Below are 23432 nucleotides of genomic sequence, written 5' to 3'. Positions count from 1 at the left end.
TGATGCTAATTTAGGCAGTCCCCTGACTACAGTGGAGTTGGTGCTAATTCACATCGTCAGACGAAATTAGGCCATGCTGCAATCAGATACAGTATAAAGTGTGTGTGTGTGTGTGTTAGTGAAAAAAGTTTCAAATAGTTGTCTTGTAACTTACTTAAAGACATCTCCACCAGCCATTTTGATTGATTTCTTCCATATGTCTGTAGATGCTCTCACTCATTGATTTCATCCATGTAGCCAAGTCTTACTGAGCTGCCAAAGGGTTTTTGTTCACCCAATAGGCAGGGCAGGGCCTCATTTCCTGTCATGTACCATGCTCCTTAGTTCAGCTGCAAGAATGTGTTTCTGACCATTTTTCTTCATCTTTTAGCCAAAGCGTCCTTTAATGCTTGTTTTAAATGCACAGAGAGAATGGAAACAGAACGAGGAATGACATAAAAAATGAGAGCAACAATGAAAGCGGTAGATAGTTTTGTTTCCCATCTGAATTCTAATAACCCCTCCACCTACACACAAGGTAACACACTCACTCAGAGGACACTGTGTCCCTAGAATTACACTCTAATCCTCAGCCCACATTTCTTATTATGGTACCTGAACATCAACATCACTACTCTCCATTTCCTCTCCCCTCAGTCCTGCTGCACACATGATTATTTTCTAATCTCAATCAGTGTTTCCTTCTTATAATTAGCTTAATAAAAAAAGACTGAGCAGTTTGGAAAATAGATGGATAAATGTCAGGCATGCTGCATCTGAGGAACCACATGAGTCAGGAAGTGCTGATGTTGAGTCATTTGGTTTACTGGCAGAAGATGGATCGGAGTTAAATGTTGAGTCACCCGCTTCAACCTTCCCGTGCCGTTCTGCATGCATGTCTGACGAAAGCGTAAGGATGAAGCCATAAAATCTCATTCACAGTTCACATATCAGGCAGGGATCTGCTGCGTGCAGAGGCCCATCAAAGTTTCATCTCTTCAACTCCGCTGTCTTTAATCAAAGCTCACACTGTAGATCCATTGCCATAGATCTAAGCATGCAGCAATCCTTAGCTCTCCGACTGCCGCTGCTGCTCTCACCGTTTCACTCTGACCTACACATGAGAGTCTGCAAACACCAAATTTTTGTTTTCAGCCTTTCACAAAAGTTGAAGCCAATTACATGTGTAAGCTCCCACGGATCAGGCTCCATATTACTGATTTACAATGTAACGATGGAAGCGAATCTGTATTCCTTTGCAAAATAACATAAAATCTGTAATATAATGTGAAGCACAGGTGTGTGTGTGTGTGTGTGTGTCTTTTTGTATAAATATTTGACACACACTCTATTAAGCCTGTGATTGGACAGGACCAGTGATCAAAGTCTCACACACATAAGCAGACACACACTTGGACACAAAATGGACAGCAGGAAGATGAATTTACATAAACATGAGTTTATGTGCATGTGATTGTGATACAGGTGTGTATGTGTGTGAGATTGAAGAAAAAAGAACTATATTAAAAAGTAGGTGATTAAAGGGTAAAGATAAAAATAGGCCTCATGAAGAGCTCCCTCTCCCCTCACTTTCATCCCCACTTCATCCCACACTCATCTCTTTTTAAGCTTTAAGCATTTTGTCGTTACGCTGCAGAGGCCCCTCTGGCACCAATTTGTGTTTTATTACTGTTTGGAATCTGTAAAGTAATCCACTGAATCAGTCAAATTTACCAACATAATCTTGTGCCACAACTGACAATTAAATACAAACAGCTTGATGGTTCATACAGGTGTCAAGTTCACCAACTGGACTAACTATATTTAAGTTATGTTCAAAGGCTAAACTGGAGAGAACAAATATCACACACTATTTCAATCACCATTTAGAGTGGTTGCAGGGTTAAAATGTATTTTGTACTTTTGATCTATACATAAACAAAACAGCACCTGACACAAATAGGTTAAATGGGTGAATGACGGGTTGATAAAATGATTAGATGATTAAATATCTTGAATCTTCAATGATGCTAATCAGGCTGTAAGAGACGAGTTGACATGGACATTCCTAGGAGATACTATGCCATGCACTGTTGTGTTCCTGCTGTGTGTGTGTGTGTTGTGTGTCAGGTAAACACCAAAAATTACTCATATCCTCCAGCAAAAGCATCTTCGGTTGTACAAAGGTCAAACGCGGGGCTTTATCATTTACTGCTTTATCAGTCCTTATTGATTTCCTGATCCATGCAGAATGGCACAGCGACATGATGAACGATCCATCGCTCATAAAGTTGCTTGTATCGTCACTTTTAAATCTCTTCAATCAAGCAGTTAAAAGTTCCCTTTGCTGCGGTGTTGTGCTCTACGGAAACTATTGAAATTCAGTGTACAAGTGGGGAAACAACAGAGGTATGTTTCGATGAATAAGATAGGAAATGGAAGGAGAAATGACTGACTTATTGCACGATCTGGGGGGGATATTACAAATCAGATCTGACCATTGAGACACAGCCGAGTGTTCTGACTATCACACTGTGGTATCCGCTTCCTTATATTATATCCCTTCATGTTATAGACTGAATCTGTGGTGTTTACTACACCCAGCAGACTTTTGTTTCCTGACTTTAACCTTCTCTCGTGTAACACAATATATTGTAAGTACCTCTGTAAAACACTATGAAGTCTGGGGAGAGTTCCAAACATGTTTCTCCACAAGCTTCAAGGGATGAATGACCAAGACAGATGAGATGTAATTAAAGAACAGACGACACACATCTACAAATAAAAGTTTGAACTTTGTCTACAGTACAAAAAAAATTGGACAGTTCTGCCCCAACATGTCATTAAACACGTTATAATGTAGCTGTGTTGATACACAGCGTGACAAACAGATCATTTCTTCCTGTCTGATTCAATATATGAATTATTAATAGGAGATAATATAAGTTTGGAAGCAGAGGAAATGGCACCCATGAGAGCAGAAGTTTGCTGCAAGCTGTAGGCCTGGGAAGAACACTTAGAGTCATTTGCAGCAGGGATATTAACACTGTGATGATGTACTGCATGTCTGAGCGAGAGTGAAGAAACGCAGGCTCACAGGAAAAACTGAGGGCGGTGTTATCCTGAACCCTCTGACACGGCCAGGCTCACTTTTAGCACGGCCTGTGCACGTGGATCAGATCGATATTACAATAAAACATATGTGGGCGTATACGTGAGGCTGCCGGTCGCTTTCCTCCACATTACACACATGACTCTCTCCTGTCATGATGCACTGACAGTTTGAGAATGCTGCGGACACTTTTCCTCTGAAGAAGCATATTTTTCTTGGGGACATGCAGAGTTTCAAAAATATTAACGAAGCAACTCCAAGACACTGTCAAGAACAGATGGTGTCATTTTTTTAAAGACGTGTTTACTTTCATGGACATGCTGAACGCCTCGCTGTCATCCTGATTCCTTATTCTTTCAGTAACCTCCTGCAGTATATATTTTTTCATGTTGTATTTATTATTAAAATAAGATTTAAATGGCAGCTGTGTATGACTGTTGACAGTCCATAACGTTAATCTTCATGGCTACCAGAATGCAGCTGTCTTAATTATCCAAACATAAATACTAAATTTATTTTTTTAAAGGTGGCACCACACAAGTGTTAATGCATCAACTATACTGCTCCACAAGGGGCACTTCACACTTCCACTTTGAGGCTCCTCAACTTTGCCATCTCGCCAGAGCAGATTCCAGTGGTGGACCTAATCTCTGTGGCTGTGACCTCATCACAGCCACAGAGTCAGCCATCAAGAAACTCCGCAGGATCTTCAACAACCATGACATCCCGGTCCATTTCAAACCTATGACAACACTGAGACAGAGACTGGTTCACCCGAAGGATAAGATTCCCAGGGAGAAACACAGCAATGTGATATATGCAGTCCAGTGCAGTGAGGAATGCTCTGATCTGTACATTGGAGAAACTAAACAACCACTCCACAGAAGAATGGCTCAGCACAGGAGAGCCACCTCCTCAGGACAAGACTCAGCTGTTCACCTCCACCTCAAAGACAAAGGACACTCCTTTGAGGACAACAACGTTCACATTTTAGACAGGGAGGAAAGGTGGTATGAAAGAGGAGTCAAGGAAGCCATCTATGTTAAGCTGGAAAAACCTTCCCTTAACAGAGGTGGTGGCCTCAGACATCATCTGTCTACCACATACAATGCAGTGATTCCATCCATTCCCAGGAAGTTTACACATACTCACAGTAAGAACAAAGGGCTGTCCACCAGTCCCCCTCCGACAGTTTCATAGTCGTTAGCCAGTCGTTAGACACACCTGGCCCAGTCAGCCAGAACATCACAGGTAAGTATGGAAACATTTAGTGCTATTGTTTTTAAGTTTTTACCCAGACCCACCCACATAGGTCTGTAACCACATATAAACCATGTTTCCCACCAAACAGAACTGATGAAGCTGCTTGGATGAGCAGCGAAACGTCTTCTAGAAAACTCTACAAGTCCAGACGCCTTGCCTCAAAACCCTAATGCAGTTTAGCTACGTTACAGTTAAATAGCCAAGCTTAGCTTGCTAGCTTGTTCATGTAAGTATTACCGTCACACAGCCTGAGTTTGAGGGAAATTTCAGGTCTCACACTGCTGTCCTACAGGAGCACATTCAGCAGTAGACTGAGACAACTGAACAGCAGCACAGAACGCCACAGGAGGTCCTTCCTGCCAGTGGCCATCAGACTGTATAACTCCTCCCCTTTCCGTGGGGCAAAGAGCTAGATCATCATGACAGGCATCACATTTTAAAGAATTTCCCCTCGGGGATAAATAAAGTAATTCTGATTCTGTAATTCTGAAAGTCATTCCCTCCACTGGTCTATATTTGTATTTATTTAGAACTTTTCATCTCTTATGTAGAGAAGGTTGAAGCAAGGCGTCTGGACTTGTAGAGGACTTGTTCTGGCCAGAACATCACAGCCAGAACATCACAGTTAGAACTGATGAAGCTGCTTGGATGAGCAGCGAAACGTCTTCTAGAAAACTCTACAAGTCCAGACGCCTTGCTTCAACCTTCTCTACGTATGATGACCTGGATGACTGAGAATCTTCATCAACATCTTTCATCTCTTATGTTACAGCTATGCAGCATATATTGTTCTCAGTCACACTGCTTACTGTACTTCTGACTTGGATTTATATTGACACTTATACTCCTGTACTTCAATTTCAATGATCCTGGCTTGGTTTAGCTATGAATTTGTTGCACTGGTACCATGGAGATGAGTTTTTTTTGCAGCTCCCATACCCATACTTTAGGGCAGCAGTGGCTCAGTGGTATAGCAGGGTTGTCCAATAACCAGAAGGTCGGTGGTTCAATCCCAACTCCTCCCTAAGTCATTGTTGTGTGTCCTCACCTGCACTGCTCACTGGTGTGGCATGCCTTACTGGTCATTGTATGACACTGCTTGGCAGCAGCCTTAAAAACAATTTCCTTATGATTATTAAAGTATCTAAAAAACAATCCAGTGAAATACCCCTGGCCAGGCTAATAGCTAAGCTAGCCACTCAGGGAGCAGTCACTTTGACAGAAAATCAATTATAACACTATTAAATTTAAAAAAAAAACAACTTCCTTATATACCACATACAGATGAATACAAGGCATTCATATTCTATGAAGAAATAAAGCCATCTGTGTTTATTTAGCAGAACAATAGCAACAGTAACGATGTATACTGTTAAAAAATGGCATGGTTTAGGAAAACCTTAAGCTTGTCACTGGGACATCGGGCTGCCCTTCACTGTCCTGTAATGACAATGCTGAACATAAATTGTGAAATGTACAGTGATGATGGTACATATAGGAATGATGAGAGGACATCGGGACATGTTTGGATGTGATAATGAAATATAGATAAATAAAGATAATAAAGATACTGGAAAGGAAACACAGACATCCACACAAATACATGAACACACAAATCTGTCTGCTGTGTGTGGAGAATGAGCTGTTGTAGCTACTGAAGCAGAGTAAAGTGAAAAAGAAAACATTTTTTCACAGATCTGTTCGGGCTTAAGAACACAAACACGCACACAGTCTTCATATTGATCAGCAAAGCTGAAGAAGCAGCTTCTATCTTCATTAGCTGCAGAAGTTTAAGTCGGCGTGAAGGTGAGAGATGAGATTTGTGGGTGTGTGTGTTTGCTTGCATGCACCTCTGTGTATTGTTGCCTGCAGAGTTTCCATCTCTCAGTTGTCATCTGCATCTCATTCTTTCAGAATCCTTTAAGAGGCTTTCACGCCAATCACTCCCCTCTCCGTCTCAGCTTCCGTGTGTCAATCTCTCCTCTCTGGAAAACACAAAGCTGCAGGGAGAGGAACTTTTCTTAGTATGAGAGAAATTCAAACTTAAGAATCCAAAGGTGTGAGTTGGCCAAACTGAAAAACAAGCGGAAATGGTTTCTGCAAGGCTGGTCACCGTGTACACACACACACACACGCCATTTGGTGAACACATTCAATCTAAAGCACCAACAGAGAGGCTGTTGTTAAGATTGTGTACCTGCAGCGTTTTGTGTGAATACAAAGAAAAACACCAAGCCGCCGAAGAGTCAGCGCCAGCCACCAGTTATAATGAGGCCACGGTGACGGAGAACACAGAGCAGAGTTGCTCTTATTTGCTTTGTCTGCAGTTCAGCCACAGTTTCCAGGTGATTTTTTTTTGCATGAGCTTTCTTATAGCATTATACTACATCACAGTATTGATTTGTCAATTTGCCTTTCTGTTAGAAAAGCTTTCCCATGATTTACTGTATTACACACCCAAGAGAACCCGATCATACCGACAAGACAGAACCCAGCCATTGATTTGTTCAGGAAAATGTCTGTAAATGCTAAAAGTATGTAAAACTTTACTTCCAGTGTTTGTGGTGACATTCCTGAGCTGCAATAATGGCAACGTAATGTTTCCAGTAACTGCTAAAGTTGGAATTTTAGCCCATTCCTCCTCAGAACAGTTTTATTAGTTTGATTGCCGTTGCTTGTTCTTCACCCTCTTTCTTCTTCTTCTTCTTTATTCTTCTGTATGTATTTTGGCGCAGCGTATCTTCAGCATACATTGACCGACTTCAGCCATTCAACTATCAAAATGTTCATCTCACAAAGGACATTCCGGGTCAAGTTTTTAAAAAAAAATAGTTTTTCAAATATTAAGCAATTTTTGTGTATCTCCTCCTACAAATTTCAAGCTAAGACTAAAATGGAGTCTCCATTTTAGTCTTAAAACACTCATTAGATGCTGCTCCATCAAACTTGTATTCATAATTTTCTAATTCCGGATCGTTTCCGCACGCCAGGCTCTCAAAGTTGGAGTGGTTTTTGAGGTCTCCTCTGCTGTTACCATGGTGACAGGCTGACACACAGAGGCATGAATTGCTCTGATTCTCCAGCAATTCAGAGCAATCCTTCACATCAGCATTCAGAGCAATGCTTCAGCTGCAGCAACCAAACTTGCATTTTCTTCAGGAAATGTACAGATCAAACTGGCGATCAGAACTGGATCCATAGCAACTGTCTGTTCTTAAAAATAACACAAAATGTAGCAATCGACCAATCACAACTGAAACTAGCTGCAGAGGATGTTATTTTAGTCAGGATTGACTAATATTCAACTTTGATGCAGATAGAAACTGCAGTAGTGTTTTAGTTCTAGTGTAGTGCAGTGGACAATATTGAATGTCTTCAACACTGCAGGCATGCAGATTGTTTTTATTTATTCACAGTGAATGATCCTTCAACCTGAAATAGAGACATACTTCATATGTCATTTAGCCAGGTGTAATCAGAACACTGTTGCCCAATACTTGTTTTCCTCCAGAGGAACAGACTGTATAGAAGAGGAAGTTGTTACCAGCTGCATGCAGTGCAGGATTGTAGTGCTGTGATTGATTGATGTGCTGCATGTGTGTGTGTGTGATTGTATATGTATGTGTGTGTGTGGGATAGAGATAGCCTCAGGGAAGTCTGATTTCCTGTGATCAGTCTTTATGATGGTGGTTATGGCTGTTAACGTTATGACCCCACAGAGGATAAACATAGCATCATATCACTCATACTCTTACACACACACACACACACACACACACACACACACACTGTCTTCTATAAGACACTGAATCATCCAACAACTTTATGTGGGGTGATTTGCTTCTTCTGCCCGTCCACACCAGAAAAATGTAACATGAGGTTGATAGTTTAGTCCTTAAAAACAGAACGTGTGTGTTTATGTCACCATGGTAACCCAACATGATGACCACAGGAGGCCGTTTTTCATGTTATGAAATTGTGTTCAATGACAAAAAGTGATCTTAACTTGATCCTGTTTTATATGCCCAACTTTAATCAGTAGTAGTTTAATCAGTTAACATCTTAACACAGCTCATTATGTAAGGGGCACTCTAACCCTCCCAAACCTGCATCCTAACATGAATGTTTGAGCTGTATCGGTCAGGTGACATCAGACAATACAATCACATGTTCTGTTGTAACCATGGTTTATATTCGGGGGAATGTATTAATGACTCAACGTGTAGTTTTTTTGTGTGAGGACATTGTGTTTTCTAAACCAGTGGTCCCCAACCACCGGGCCGGGGACCGGTACCGGTCCGTGGGTCATTTGGTACCGGGCCGCACAGAACGACTGAGCAAAAAAATATATTATTCATTATCTGAGTCTGAAAGCTGTTTCATTTATAAATCGATCAGATTCATCCGCCTGTGCCTTTAAGCACCTGCAGACGCTGGTCTCGGTCACGGGATACGGCCCCAAAATTAAGCCTAAAAGCAGCAAAAATAAATAAAAAAACGTCTTTGGAGAGCTTCTTCGGAAAGGGGAAAGACCTAACGAGGGGACAGAAGAAGAGGAGCCTACCCCTTCAAAGAAAAAGAAACCTGCATTTAAAAGACTATATCAGGAGTCCTATTTAAAATACGGATTTATTGCAACAGGTGATTCTCACACACCAAGTCCGCTCTGAGTGACATGTGGCGAAGCCTTCAAAACTGCTTTGGCACTTAAGACCAAGCACCCTGCATTAAAAGACAAGCCATGGAGTTTTTTGAAAGAAGAAAACGTGAACAAGAAGGACAGAAGCAATAAATGACGGCCAAAACAAAATGACGGAGTGGACTGGACATGAGAAACACGCTTCGGGTGTCATTGTCTCCCATTATCCCCAGATAGGACCGCCTCATTGCTGAGAAAGCTCAAAGGCTCCCACTAATTAAGCATAAGAGTAAGTTGTCATTGTATGCACTTTGTTTTTATTTTATATATTTTTTTCTGTGCCGGTCCGTAAAAATATTGTTTTACATGATACCGGTCCGTGGTGCAAAAAAGGTTGGGGACCGCTGTTCTAAACCACAGTAAATAAAGCCGCTCTGCATGTTAAGGACATGAGTCACTGTCATTTTCAGAATAGTGTTGGAATAATGAACCTTATCACGTGTGTTTAAAGAAAAGAGCAAAAGACATTAGGGGGAACATATTAACGTTTAGAAAATGTAGAAGATTAAACTGTCAAGGCTGCTGTCCTTATTTGTACACTTTAGAAGTTGATGTGTGCAAATGTATTGATAACTCTCTATTCTCTATTTCAGTGCTTCCTACAGTCAATAAACTGAAACCACACTGACTGGGAATGGTGTTGCCGTAAGCTCCAGTGTCACAGGGGATCACCATGCAGCTGAAAATGGGCTAAACTGGCTGTGTGTACATGATGTTTGCATTGTTCTCCAATGGAGCAGGGGTGATACATTCTTTTGAGGGCTGGAGAGTTATCATTGACTGAACAAAAGCCTGATGTTAGTGAGTTTTAATGTTAAAGGAGTAAGATGTTTTAGAGGCTCTCTTTGGTTTGGCAGGACACGAAAAAAAAAGGGCTTATGGTCATTATTTCAGAGTACAGGACTATAACATGACTTTTGCCACTGTTCAAATGAAAAGTATGGGATTTCTCGCTCAACAGTATCTCCTCTGTGGTTGCTGACAGATGTTTCTAGAGACCTTTTGAAACAAGTGAGACAAATGAGATCTCAGATTTGGCTCATGTCCCTCCATCAGTGTTGGATTTGTGAGAAACTCTTAGCCAAACTTTCTTCTTAAGACCCTGTTATTAAACATTTATCACTAGCCTCTCTCCTCCCTGTTAACACCACCAGAACAAAAGTTTACACTCAGCTTTGAATTAGTAATATTCTAAAAATTAATGAAGGGCTTTCTTTCCAGGATATCAGCCGAGCAGGAGGTCAAATAGAGTTTTGGGTTGTTGAAAGAAAAAGAAAAGCTGCCTTTGTTTCTCTCTTTTTTTTTTATACCAGTTTGATTCCGCTGACCCTCATTGCCAAAGGGCTTGGATTAGTAAGGCACTGGCGCTTCATCAAACAGGATTTTCCATCAGCGGTGGGCACACGCAGCCCGACAGTGACTCATACAGGAGAAGCCTGGGTAGAAGAGCGGCTTTCCTTATCCTCTTTGTCATTTTGTGCCTCTTGCTGCTCGTTCTTTTATTCATTGCGCTCTCTGGCACCACTATCTCTATCTGCTACTGCACCGACAGCACTAATACTATTACCTTGTGCGTGGATTTCATTAGGCTAATTATACTAGAATGAAAAAAAAAAAAAACAAATTGATTTGGCAAGTAAACAGAGTACATGCCTTGTTGGGGTTACAAAGGGTCACAAAGCTAATCAGTCAGTCCACCACTTTAATCCAGAACATGCTCAAAGCTAATATTCACTTTGGCCTCAACTGTATTACTATCAATATTATATGGTAACTGGCAAATGTTACCACACTAATGGGCTAATCTGCTGGCACAGATGACATGTAAGCGTTAGCTTCAAAGAACAGCTGTTTCCATCTTCATGTAATTGTATTATTATCTACAAGACAGGATTACTGCTAATAAAAGACAGTGGAATTAGTATTAAGAAAATCACTTATTAAGTGATTAGCAGCTACATACAGTACTTTCAAGAAGTGAAATATTACGTTAGGATGTCCCGATCAGGTTTTTCTTTTTAGCCCCGCGATTCCAAGTCATTTGATTTTGAGTATCTGCCGAAACCGAGTCCTGATCCGATACTTTTAGAGGCAAATAGCAGGTCGTTTAAGCTACCTTGGCTGTGATGTCCTGCACCTTGGCGCTGTCACAGGGCATTCAAACCTATCACCTGTTACTGCTCACTCTTCTTTTTGCATTAGCAAATCTGTGTGTGTCGAGAGGAGCACTTGCACCATCTACCCATTTCCACGGGCTCAAACTGACCGAAAGTTTTGAACCCAGGACCTCTCGCACTCAAAGCGACAATCATACCCCTACACAATGCACCAGAAAGCCATTTATAGCCCTAATACATATATCCAAGTACTGATTGGGAGGTAACATCCGATTTCAATCGAGTCTGAAACCATATAATCGGGCCCAAATTTCCAATCACGTGATCGGATCTGGACACCCCTAATATTAGCTTTAGCTTTAGCTAATATTAGGGCTGTCATTAATAATGTTTAGATAAGATAAGATATCTCAAACCATATAATCGGGCCCGATTTCCGATCACATGATCGGATCTGGTCTCTAATAATGTTAGCTTTGCTAACTGGTTAAAATTATCTGTAGGCTGCTATCATCAAGTGCTAAACTGTATAGCTTTTTTGTGTAGACTGTGGAACTTAAGTAAATAGACAAGTTTCCGACATTGTGATCTACTAATATGTGTTGAACCAGCTTAACATGGAGACAAGGAAGCAGTTAGCCTGACATGACTTTATTTTATGAACAGCATGCAGCTCACATATAAAATCACAAATATATATCATAAAAGAACTATTTTGTTTTTAGTTAATGAAAACAACGAGCGTCTAAATTACAACGTCATTGGATGTTTCATTTTTAGTCATTCCACAGAACTAATATAATGTATCTTCTGTATATCAGCTCTCTGAAAGCTCTGCTTCGTCCAGGCAAAGGCTCCTCTTGTGTTTCTGTTATCAGTACAATACACTGAGTAAAATGAGCAATGCTTTCCATGGCAATGTTACTGCAGATTTCTAAATACAATAAGTGCAATGGCATATGGAGAAGTAAAGCTTCCTATATGGAGGACAGAATCGTGGGTGTGGAGTTTCAAAGCACAAATCCTCTCTATGTAAAAATATATACCTTTCAGCTGAAGATAATGGGAAGAGAACATCCCAGATTTGTGAACTATATTTTTGATCAAAAATAATTCTGCTTGTTATTAAAGTTATGACTGAGTTTTTGTTTTTATATTATATTTACCCCTGAGGACCTAAAGTGTCCAAGGATGTAAGTGTCTCGTTATAAGATCTGCTTCTACATTCTTCTCCATTAACAATGATCAGTTGAATGAATGAATGAATGAATGAATGAATCATTATACAAACAGTACAATAATACACAAAAAGACAAAAACTTAGAAGCAGCAAGTGATAAATAAGCAGCTGTTTACTTCAACAGGGTAAGCAGAAAGGGAGACTTTGCTTCCTGCACCCTGTATACCTGACCTGTTATCATGTCAGGTAGAAAAAAAAAGCAATGAGACATAGTTCAGGTAAGAGAGCAGAGTCCAGTGATCCACATCTTATCCGAGTCACGCTCATCAGTCACTCCTTGGGGCTTGTCCACTTACACAAAAGCAGATTAAAAGCCAAAGCTGCTGAAGCAGTAGTGCAGCAGTGGCAGCGCTCAGGGCCTTCTTGAGAATCCGGAGCAATTCAGAACACCACAGGGGACGTTGGCGCCTTCCTCTCTGGTCCACAGAGTGACTGTTTATGCAGGCAGAAGCTGATTAGGGATTGTTGGCAGTGCTGCAGCTGTGGAGTGTGCTTGTTTGTTACCTTGCCCAGAGGCCGCTTACCTGCCTACATCCTCTTTCTTGACACAAGTCACTCCAGCTCCCTTTCAGTTCAGCCCCTTTATCTGTACCAAAACATTACAGTATTTTTTTAGACTCTGGTTCATACAAAGTAACAGCATTTACAATTCTAATGAAATGGCTACAGCTCTGGGCTAAGGGTGGAGGGGAGTGTTGGGGGGTCTACAGAGCATAGCTAGAGTTCAGCAGTCTTCAGGGAAGAAGCTGTTTCTGAGCCTGGTGTTCTTGCTCTGGAGGCTCCTTGGCCTCCTGCCTCAGGGGAGGGGTTCGAAAACTCCTTGTGCGGGATGGGTGGAGTCCTTCATGATGCGGAGGGCCCTCCCCCTGCATCGTGCTGTGTAGAGGTCGGTGGTGGTGGGAAGCCTGGTGACCTGAACAGGTGTAACTCACTCATTTGAGTAACTCCTCAGCCTATATTTTACATTTAATTTACTATTTCTTTTTACATTTTATATCTTATTTTATAGTTTATATTTTGACTGGTCTTTCTTATACTGTGCTCTTCTTTTGTGGCTTAAATCTAATTTATTTAGAATAGATTAGCTGCTGTAGCACTACTAGCTACAGTATTCTTACTCTACGTGATATTACTTTGGCCTCATAGAGTGAAAACTAACCTTTGCTTTTGTCATGTCTAGGTTGAATTATTGTAATTCATTATTATCATGATGTCCAAATACAAAGTCGAAAAAGAAGTCTGCAGCTGATCCAAAATGCTGCAGCCGGAGTACTGACAGGGATCAGTAAGAGAGGTCATATTTCTCCTGTTTTAGCTTCTGTGTGTTCGCTCCCAGTAACTTCCAGAATAGACTTCAAAACTCTTCTCATAACATTTAAGGCCTGCAGAGGCCCAGCACTGTCATACCTGGAAGAACAAATAATACAATAGAAACACTTTATTCGTACCAAGCTGGAACATTCAGGTATTGCAGCAGCAACATACAGACACACTAACGTAATACCAATCGACGAGGATGGGATTCGAACCCGCGCGTGCAGAGCACAATGGATTAGCAGTCCATCGCCTTAACCACTCGGCCACCTCGTCTACATTATAGCTTCCTGTCCCCTGGTTTGTGAGGCCTCGCAGCTTGTTCTCAACACATCACAGATGAACAGATATTTGGGCAAACAATCATTTTCTTGGTACTTTGTACTATTGCAACTGGATACTAAATATATATACTCTCAAGTATAGGATGGGTATCAGATGGGGTTTTTTCCCAGGGAATGACAATTTGTACGTAGATGTTTATGGATAAGTACAGAAGAGCTGCACTGTCCTTGAAGTCATTCATCTCGCTGTCTTTCTCTTTTTGGTTTGAAATTAGTGTTGCATGCAATTATACATCAAAAATGATGACTTTTTTTGTGTGTTTCTAAGGGATGCCTGGGATGTTTTTGATTTGAGTAATTTATCAGTGTCATCATAGATCATCTCTGGCATAGTGGATGATTAGGGGATTCCGTAGAACAGGAATAAAATGATCCTATATATTATCATATATAGGACGGAGCTAGATATTTAGGGGTTTAACAATGATTCATGATGGATTCCATTGTCAGTGACTGAGGGCAAATGTTCCTTTGTCTCCCCCTTCTGGTTGTGAATGTAATTACATGAATACTGCTCACGTTCCAAGCGCTTGTCCAGGATGTTACAGCTGTTGTGTTTGTTTGTGAAAATGGATTATGGGTAGTAACATCTTGCCCATTGTTTGGAATTTTTGAGGTTTTTAAGGTAAAGCAACAGAAATTGCTTTGTACATCCTTGAAATCAATTTCAGCAGAGGCTGTTCAAAAGGGTGTGGGGGGAGGCCCCTCCCCTGCCTCTCTCTCATACTGGTGTACTTGTTTATCCCTTAGCCCTGGTTCCAACCTTGTAGGTCATTAGAAATTGATTGTGTGATAGAGTAGATACCGAACATGTTACACAAACTGTGTCAACAGAGAAAATTGAAATGCTGTGGCTTCGAGTACACCCTGACCTTGTTGGAAATACTGTACCTATAGAAGAAGAAGTACCCGATGACTCACTCTGCTACAAAGGGTATTATCCATGTGTGTCCGCCTTGAGTCAACGGACAGAAACATAGGCTCTGATGACACAACTACATACATGTAAAAATGATTCCCTTGTGAATAGCTTTGAAAGTAAAGGAATGATATTTTTCACACATGTTTAGTTTGGTTTATTTCCAAAACAATTGTTTAGACAAATGTTGTATCTTAGTTGTTCTAAGAATTTCAAAAACCCTGATATGTCGACATGCATACAGGCTGTTATAACAGATGGGTATCATGTGACTAACATGTTCCTGTGTGTGAAATGTCTTTTAGTTATATACATGATGCAAAAAAGCAACAGTTCTGCAGATGGTAGTTAAATGATGTGTTAAAATGTGCTAAATGTAAAGCAAATCTTCTACTTCAGAGCGCTGTTGCAGTGTAAACTATTACTATTACAAACTTCCTGCTCATATATGTCATTTTATACGTCTGTGCTGGCTTCAAGTACATCAGTCCTGTTTGTAAAATCAATAAGCAATATTTTTTTAGCCATAAGTCAGCTCATAAATGTTGCATGTCTGCTTGGATGAACTGATTCATGCCCTAATTAATACAGTACTCATAAATCATGTTTATACAAATGATGTCAAACAGCATCAAATTAAATTCTACATCCCAAAAGTCAAAGGTCAGTCTTGCTCACTGAGAGTGGCGCAGAGCTGAATGTAAAATGCTGCTTGACTTGTTAACAGTCACAGAGACAAACAACTGCAAGGTGGTAATTATAGAACTGAGAGTGTTTATTGACTTTATATATTGTTTTACAACATTAATAAGCACTTCCCTGAGGTGCATGACACAAAACAACAATAAACATAATGTACATATTCACATGCTGTCTATGCAAATATGCAACTAGTGTGGTTTCAGTTGTATATTAATAATACAAGACTAATATTAGTAAAGAGATCTGTTGCCATTGTTGTACCTGCAGCTCCTACTAGAGGGCATCAGGTCAAACACATGAAGGTCAGAATCATGGTTTTTTATGCATGTGAGACACTGTAGCTGTCTGTTCTTTATTATTTTTTGTAGCCAATTATATATGGGAAAGCAAAAATCCTATGATGTGATCGATCTAGGATCTAACAGCAAGAATCAAGCCTGTTCCTCTTATCTCCTGCCTTCCAGTCCAAGCAAGGATCAGAAACCAAGACGAGGGAGTGTGAAAGTAAAGCCCTTAGAGCAGAGGATATAGCAGCAGGTTGCTCACTGAATGAGATGTTTTTTTCCACTGTAGGACAATATAGGAACCAAAGAATGTGGAAAGGGAGAGATGCTGGAAATCAGAGGGAAAGAAGAGAGAGGGGCACTAACTCATCTTCTTATCTCTTGCCTGCAAATCCACTTTCAAATCAGAGAGAGGGTGAGAGAGAGAGATCTGGAGAGGGATGGAGCAGTAGGTGGCAGGCTGAAGCTCTTATCTGCTGCCTTCAGTTGAGTTTGAGTGCCAACAGACGGCATTGTAAAGCCGTCATCGCTATTGCGTTAATAGAAAAACCTGATCTCATCACAGCAGAGAAAAGCACGGCAAGAATAGAGACCTTTCCTTCCCCTTTCTGTCCCCTCTCTTTGGCTTGAGTCCACTCCATCAAATTAAATCATATTGTATTACATCCTTCCCTAATCATATTACATCCTAATTTCATATCCTACAGCTCTCTGTATGAATGCCTGCTTGTGTTGAAGGGTTCTATAATATAAAGTGTATCTTTATGGACATTGTCTGCAGCCTGACACAGAGAAGCATACACATTTCATATCTCGGCATGCAGTGGATAAATGGAAGGCCATTGTGTCGTATGTAAGAGTTTACTTTAGAATTACATTTTCATGGCAAGATAAGCTACTGAATCTAATCCCATCATATCTGCTGCAGGCTGACCTTCATTGAATGGGTATCACTGTGGATCATAGGGCTTTACAAGACTTTCATTTCTATGAGTTTGTGAAAATCCTCACTGGCTCTGCTTGTAATATCTGTTTTCAGTCTTTCTTTCTTTCCATTAAATCAAACTTTTAAATCGTGTGCCCCCCTAGCAGAAATAAAGGTCAGCAAGCTTTTTGCTGCAACTACTTTTTACACTGATGTGACTTTGCAAACATCATCTTTAAAATGGAAAGTCTTAAAGAGTTTGACCCCATGTTAGCTTCTCAGAAAGTGGAATCATTGCACTCTAATTTAGCCCTGTTGGCAAGTCCCAGGAAAAAAATGACTTTATTTTATATTTAATGCTAGGTAAAATGAGATGAGCATGAATGTGGCTTTGCATTCATTACCTTTGATTACAGGGAATAAAAATTAAAAATTCACAGTATCCGTTTTGCCAGACTCTTAGATCCTCCCTGTTAAATATAGAATACAACCATGGCAGCAATATTTTACTGCTAAAATGATGCACTTAAACTAGAAATGTCTAGAGTGCAAAAGTGAAGTAAAAAGTGAAATTAATGCTAGAGGACCTGTTTAACCTGACAGAAAGTGTAGAAACATCCAGAATCCATTGGTCTTGTTGTTTTCTTAGTGTGCTGCTTACTAATATTGAGAGCCAATCAGAGGCAGTGTATGTGCCAACATACTGTAGCTTTTAGTCTATATGCTTAGCTCTCCATATTGTAGTCCTCCATCAACCGGAAATGAAATATGAGGTTTATATGTGCAGATAGTTGAAACAATCTACAATAAGTTCATGTGAATCTAAATACTATTTTAATTTTTTGAACCCTCTTTGTCCTGTACTATAGGATCACATAGGGCTGCAGCCTATCCTAGCTGTCAATAGTCATGGGGTGTGGTACACCTATCACCAGTCGATCACAGGGATAACATGGAGAGACTAAAAGTCACATTTACACCTACGGCCAATTTAGAGTCCATAATTAACATGCATGGAATCCAGCAACCTTCTTGCTGTGTGATGGCAGTACAGTTCAAACTGTTCAAAATCAATGCAACAAAGTCAGAAACCTGAATAACAGAATCATGTAAACACTAATAGGAATGAGCAGACATCTGTGGCCTGTGTAAACTTCATAACTGATATCACCCAAAGCAGGACATCACTCACAGGTAGGAAATTAGTATGCATGTAAACAGACTTGCATTATTTATACTTGTCTGTCTCCCAAGCCCACAAACACCTGCTGTTTCCCTCCTCTGTGTGGGTGGACAGAAATCATCCGACTGACTGGTACCAGTGAGAGCATCACTGTAGTCCAGTGTTAAAAGCCTCCATTTCACTGCCTTATTTTATAGCATACATGGAACTTTTCAATGTACTTACTTACTTAGTATCAATAAATACTGTCATTCTTCAGGAACTTTACCGTCACTTTTACAACTACTGCTGCAGCTAAGGGAGGGTCCTTAAAACATTCCAGCCAATCATCTGCCTGTATTCTTGTTGACTAAGAAACTATTGGAAGCAGATGAGACATAAAAGAAGCATAAAGCTGCTCCCTGTGGTGTCCTTGGTGCTAAGCACAATATAGTACATGGACAGAAATAGATTTGCTTTCACAAGCAGCATTGAAATCTTAAGAATTTTGTCAATACAGGATTGTAGGAACAAATTAGAGATCGTGACTTTGTGCCAAAACATGCTCGCCTTTGTTGCAGAGCCAAACTGAAGCAGTAGCGAGGAGTGAATATTAACAGCAGCATCTCTGGAATCCACAGTAGATTGACTTCCTTTAATTTGCCAGTGATCCAGTGGGATGAAAGTACAATGTAAAATAATCTCCAGTATTGACGGCGTGTTGTGTAGATCACAGTTATATCACAGATTTAGATAGATAAATACTTTATTGATCCCTGAGGGGAACTTCAGCAACATTGAAAGAGACAGTGTAGCATGCATAAGGGTATAAGGTTATAAACATTCATGTACTACGTCCCAGAGGGTTGTTGTAGATTTTCTTGATTTACTGTATACTGAAGAAGTGAATCATCTCGCCTTTGTAACAAGCTTGGTTTTTTTCAAAGTACACTGCTCAAAATATAAAGGGAACACTTCAACAACACAATGTAACTCCAAGTCAGTCACACTTCTGTGAAGTCAGCCTGTCCAGTTAGGATCAACACTTTTGCATTTTGTCAGTGCTCTCAGCCCTAGAGGTAGCATGAGGCGGTGTCTACAACCCACACAAGCTGCTCAGGTAGTGCAGCTCATCCAGGATGGCGCATCAATGAGAGCTGTGGCAAGAAGGTTTGCTGTGTCTGGATCAGCCTGTAATGTGATTTTCTACTTTCATTTCGAGTATGGTTCCAAACCCAGACCTCCATGGGTTAATAATTTTGATTTACATTGATCATTTTTATGTTATTTTGTCCTCAACGTATTCCACTATGTAAAGATTTCAACTGTAATATTTCATTTAATGAGATCTAGGACGCGTTATTTTAGTGTTCCCTTTATTTTTCTGAGCCGTGTATTTTGGAGACATGTTGCCTGTTCAGGTCATTGACATGACATCAAAACAGTTATTTTTACATGAGGCAGTTTTTCCACATAAGACCGTGCGTTATGTTCCATTTTGAATACTGGTGTGAATTGGCCTTCTTCCTGATCTCACCTTCTTTCTCTGTTAACTACTTCTTTTCCCAGTATTTTCCCCCACAAGTTGTGTTTGGATTGTTCCTCTACAGTTGCTATACATGTATTGATCCAAAACACCTAACACCTAACATTTCTTACCCTCACTCAACACAAACTCTCATTCACACACACACACCTCTGCTTTGTGTCAAGCTGTCTCAGGTCTGCTACAATAAACCTGTTGTGATGTGCCAGTGCAGATATAATAGTCTACACCAGCTAGACTCAGTCCCTTTCCACCCTCTCATTTTCTCTCTGGCCCTCAGTCTCCTCCTCCTCCTCCTCCTCCTTCTCCTCGGCTCCCATGAAAAACAAGATAAGTTTGTTGAAAACTCTTTGTCACCGCAGCCCCATTGTCAGGTGTCTGCTGTGGGTAACTTTATATCCAGTGTGATAGATAAGAAGTAGGCTCTGAAAAGATGTATTAGTTAATTAACTTAATGGCGTGAGTAAGAATGTGTACAGTATGTGTGTGTCGTCTACTGAACCGAGCAACATAAAGAAAAAGGCTCGTTACCTCAAAAACAGGAAGACAAATTGGAACCAGTGCTCTGATCATTCCTCTGCACGTAATTAATGACGGCGGGCGCTTCCATCCATGGCGCCTGTCCCTGCACGTTTTTTTTTTTGTTTTTTTTTTGCTATGTGAATTAACGTTAAGCATAATGCACAGGTGGTATTGAAGACATGAGCATGCAGGTGTGAAGTTGCCAGTATGAGTTGTTTTTGTATTAGCTGGAAAAAAAGTGCTGTGGTAGCAAACAATAAAGGGCAGCAGGCTGTGGTGGTATTAGACAACTCTAAAGGCAGGAGTCAGTTACCTTAACTTCTTATTTAGGTATTAAAACCATTTATTTTCTAACTTAACTTAATTCTACTGTCTTCTTTCGTCAGATATCATTATGGAAGTTCATTTGTTTGCTCTGCATGTGTGACATCAAACTTACATTTTACATCATACACTTTATACCAGGCTGTAAACATGTTTATTTTAAAAGGTGATTCCTGTGTTTTAACTAAAACATTGAACTTAGACAAAAAAAATCACAGAACACACAGATACAAAATAAGTGGGAAAACTGTAGGCAGTGTGTATGCCAGTATCCATGGTGATGACACTCACAGTGAAGATATTAAAAAAATTAAACAGGCAACACAAAGAAATTATTCATTGTTGCTGAAGAGGAATCCCTTTGAGCCTGGACACTTTTGATTAATGAGCAATGAATCATGGAGGGCTTTGAAGGACTGCCTGTCATTCTCTGCTCTCAACAGTATGCATCTTACATAGTGTGCTAACAGATTAGGGGATATATATATATATATATATATATATATATGTGTGTAACTTAAAGGAACAAGAAGGAAACATGAACAATGTTAACTTTTAAAATAAAATCCAGCCTATAGGCAGATTTTTCTTATGCCCTGTTTATAGGATACTACATCTTACACACACACAAACAATCTGCAGCCTACTCTGCAAATTAAATCAGTCAATATTTTCTGCTTATGAAATTCAAATATTGTTTTCTTTCACATTGGGGTCTCAATAAAAACATAGAAAAGCACTTAACACACACACAAATCTTTATACATCTCTGGCTTGTATGATTTCCTTCCTCTGTTTGGTTCAGTTTTTCCTTTCATCTCTCTCTCTTTCTGTATTATGTTTGTTCATCTCTTTTATTTACGCAGCTTGTTCCCACATACTTCAGATAATTTTTCTTTGTTTTATGCAAAGCACCAGTTTCTCATGTTCTGCCTTTGAGTGGCAGGCAGACAACTTTGAATGTGCACCTTGAATGTGGTATAATGAGACACGTATTCATATTAATGCGCTCTGGTTACCTAAGAGTAGACTTGAAAGGAAGTGGTGCTCTGTGTGTACATGAGCTCTGATTAAGGTGTGTGTGGGAGGACTTCAATGTCCAAGCTTGAGCAGCTAGAGAGAGAGAGAGATACAGAGAAGGAACCAGAGAGGAGTGGGTGGAAGGGAAAAGGCCTTGAGAGAGGGACAGAAAGATGAATGCGGGGGAGGAGATGAACACAAGGGAGATGAGGAGGAAGAAGAGTGGAGGTGCACCTCGGCTGTCTCAGTGTGGGAGTCCCTTAGCTTATTGGCTATAAAAGCTTTGGAGGTAACATCACCCACGGGTGATCACAGGTCTGTGGCTTAAATAAAAGGCTCTCACACGTACTGTAAAAAAGTCAGCCTTAATTGGAAATTCTAGTTTTTTACAGTCCTCGTTTAATTTTTATTGTTTCATTCCGTTATGCCCAGGGGTGCAGTGCAGCATAAACATCTATCATGACCTTTACAACAACTGTCTGCAATGTCTTCATGTGTGCACAGAGCAGCTGTCAGAGCACGCTTCCCTTATACTTCTCTTATATAAATGACCAACAGATGTATGGTCACATTTGATTTATTTCTAATTTAAATAAAAAAAATTAAAAAAACACACAAAGACACAGATTCAAAATGTAATTGTTAAAGTCTGTTGATGATTGATGGTGGAACCTATTTTTAGGGTTTTTTTCAGGTGAGCAAAAAAATACCTAAAAACTAACTGACTGCACTTGTCTTTAACATTTTGCCTCTTTTCTGGTTAAACATGGACGTAGAGACAACACATTAACATTTCCCACGCAACCTTGAGTTACTGCCATTAAGACATATACACAATATTGGCAAAAGTATGTGGACGGGTGATAGGTTAAGGCACTGAAAGTTATCATCTAAACACTCTCACTGTGTGGTATAAACCTGCAAGATTGGCGCTGCATTTTTTTCACTAGTTTGTCCATAAAATGACATAAATAATGAACATTGATTAATTAATTATGGATAATGCAAAAAAAAGAAAAAAAATCACAAGCAAAGTGTCACACATAGTATAAAGAGAAACATTTTTTATAAAAAATGTAGTTTTATTAAAATAAGTTATTAGTGTCTTCTGTTTGTTTGAAAATGAACAGGTGTTATTTTTTGAGTTTGTCAAATTAATCCATTTATTGTTGCACGCAATACTCATAGTATAACATCATCTGCATATAACAGTATATCTCAAATCCTACCGTAAAGGCAGAGAAAATGAATGTCTGTTATCTCCTGAATGCTGTTTACCACCCCCATCTCACAGATTAGAAATCCTTATCAATGAGGAATATGACGATGAGGAAGATAGGGCCATAATTTCAGGCAAGATGAATTGTACCAACATGCATTTTGTATGGTGAAAAACATGTTACAATTGTGAAACCTCTGGCAACCCTGTAAAAGGTGGAAAGAGTTGATTGGCCTGTGTGACAGTGAATTATTGACTAGGTTTGTGCTTTCTATCAATTAGTGTGTGTATGTGTGTGTGTGCGCGTACAATGGGAATGACTGAACTGCTCTTATGAAAATAATTTGGTGCCTTCTGTCATTATCGCTCCCCTCTATCTGTACAAACTCTCTCCCTGCACAGATAACCAGAGAGGGTCTGCAATTACAACAAGGAAATATATGAATTCATTGAAGAATAAAATCAATTGTTACAGTACTTAGAAAAAAAATGCAGCAACCGCAATTATCTTGATGGCAAGCCAAAAGGGATTTTAGGGTCTGGGAACACAGATAAAGCATCGATCTCTTCTTCTTTTTACTCCCCTGTTCATCTGTTTTTCATTCCTCTGTTAGTTTTACTGCTTCTTTTGCTGCTCAAAGCACAGAGATATGAGTGTCTTTTTTAGATTTTGGCCTGATAAATTTTCTTTGGCCATAAAGACCCAAATTTTCAATAATGAAGAAATACATAGATATATAA

The 23432-nt window shown here is 39.9% G+C and overlaps 1 non-coding gene across 1 annotated transcript; it reads right to left on the bottom strand.

Annotated features, from left to right (window-relative positions):
• Nucleotides 1–13918: 13918 nt before the first annotated feature.
• trnas-gcu (transfer RNA serine (anticodon GCU)) lies at nucleotides 13919–14000 on the bottom strand. Its single transcript has one exon. It is a non-coding gene; the product is annotated as a tRNA-Ser (tRNA).
• Between the last annotated feature and the right edge of the window lie 9432 nt (nucleotides 14001–23432).

Source organism: Parambassis ranga, chromosome 10 (assembly GCF_900634625.1).
Source record: "Parambassis ranga chromosome 10, fParRan2.1, whole genome shotgun sequence".
NCBI lineage: Eukaryota > Metazoa > Chordata > Actinopteri > Ambassidae > Parambassis > Parambassis ranga.
This window is presented reverse-complemented; position numbering and strand designations above follow the sequence as displayed.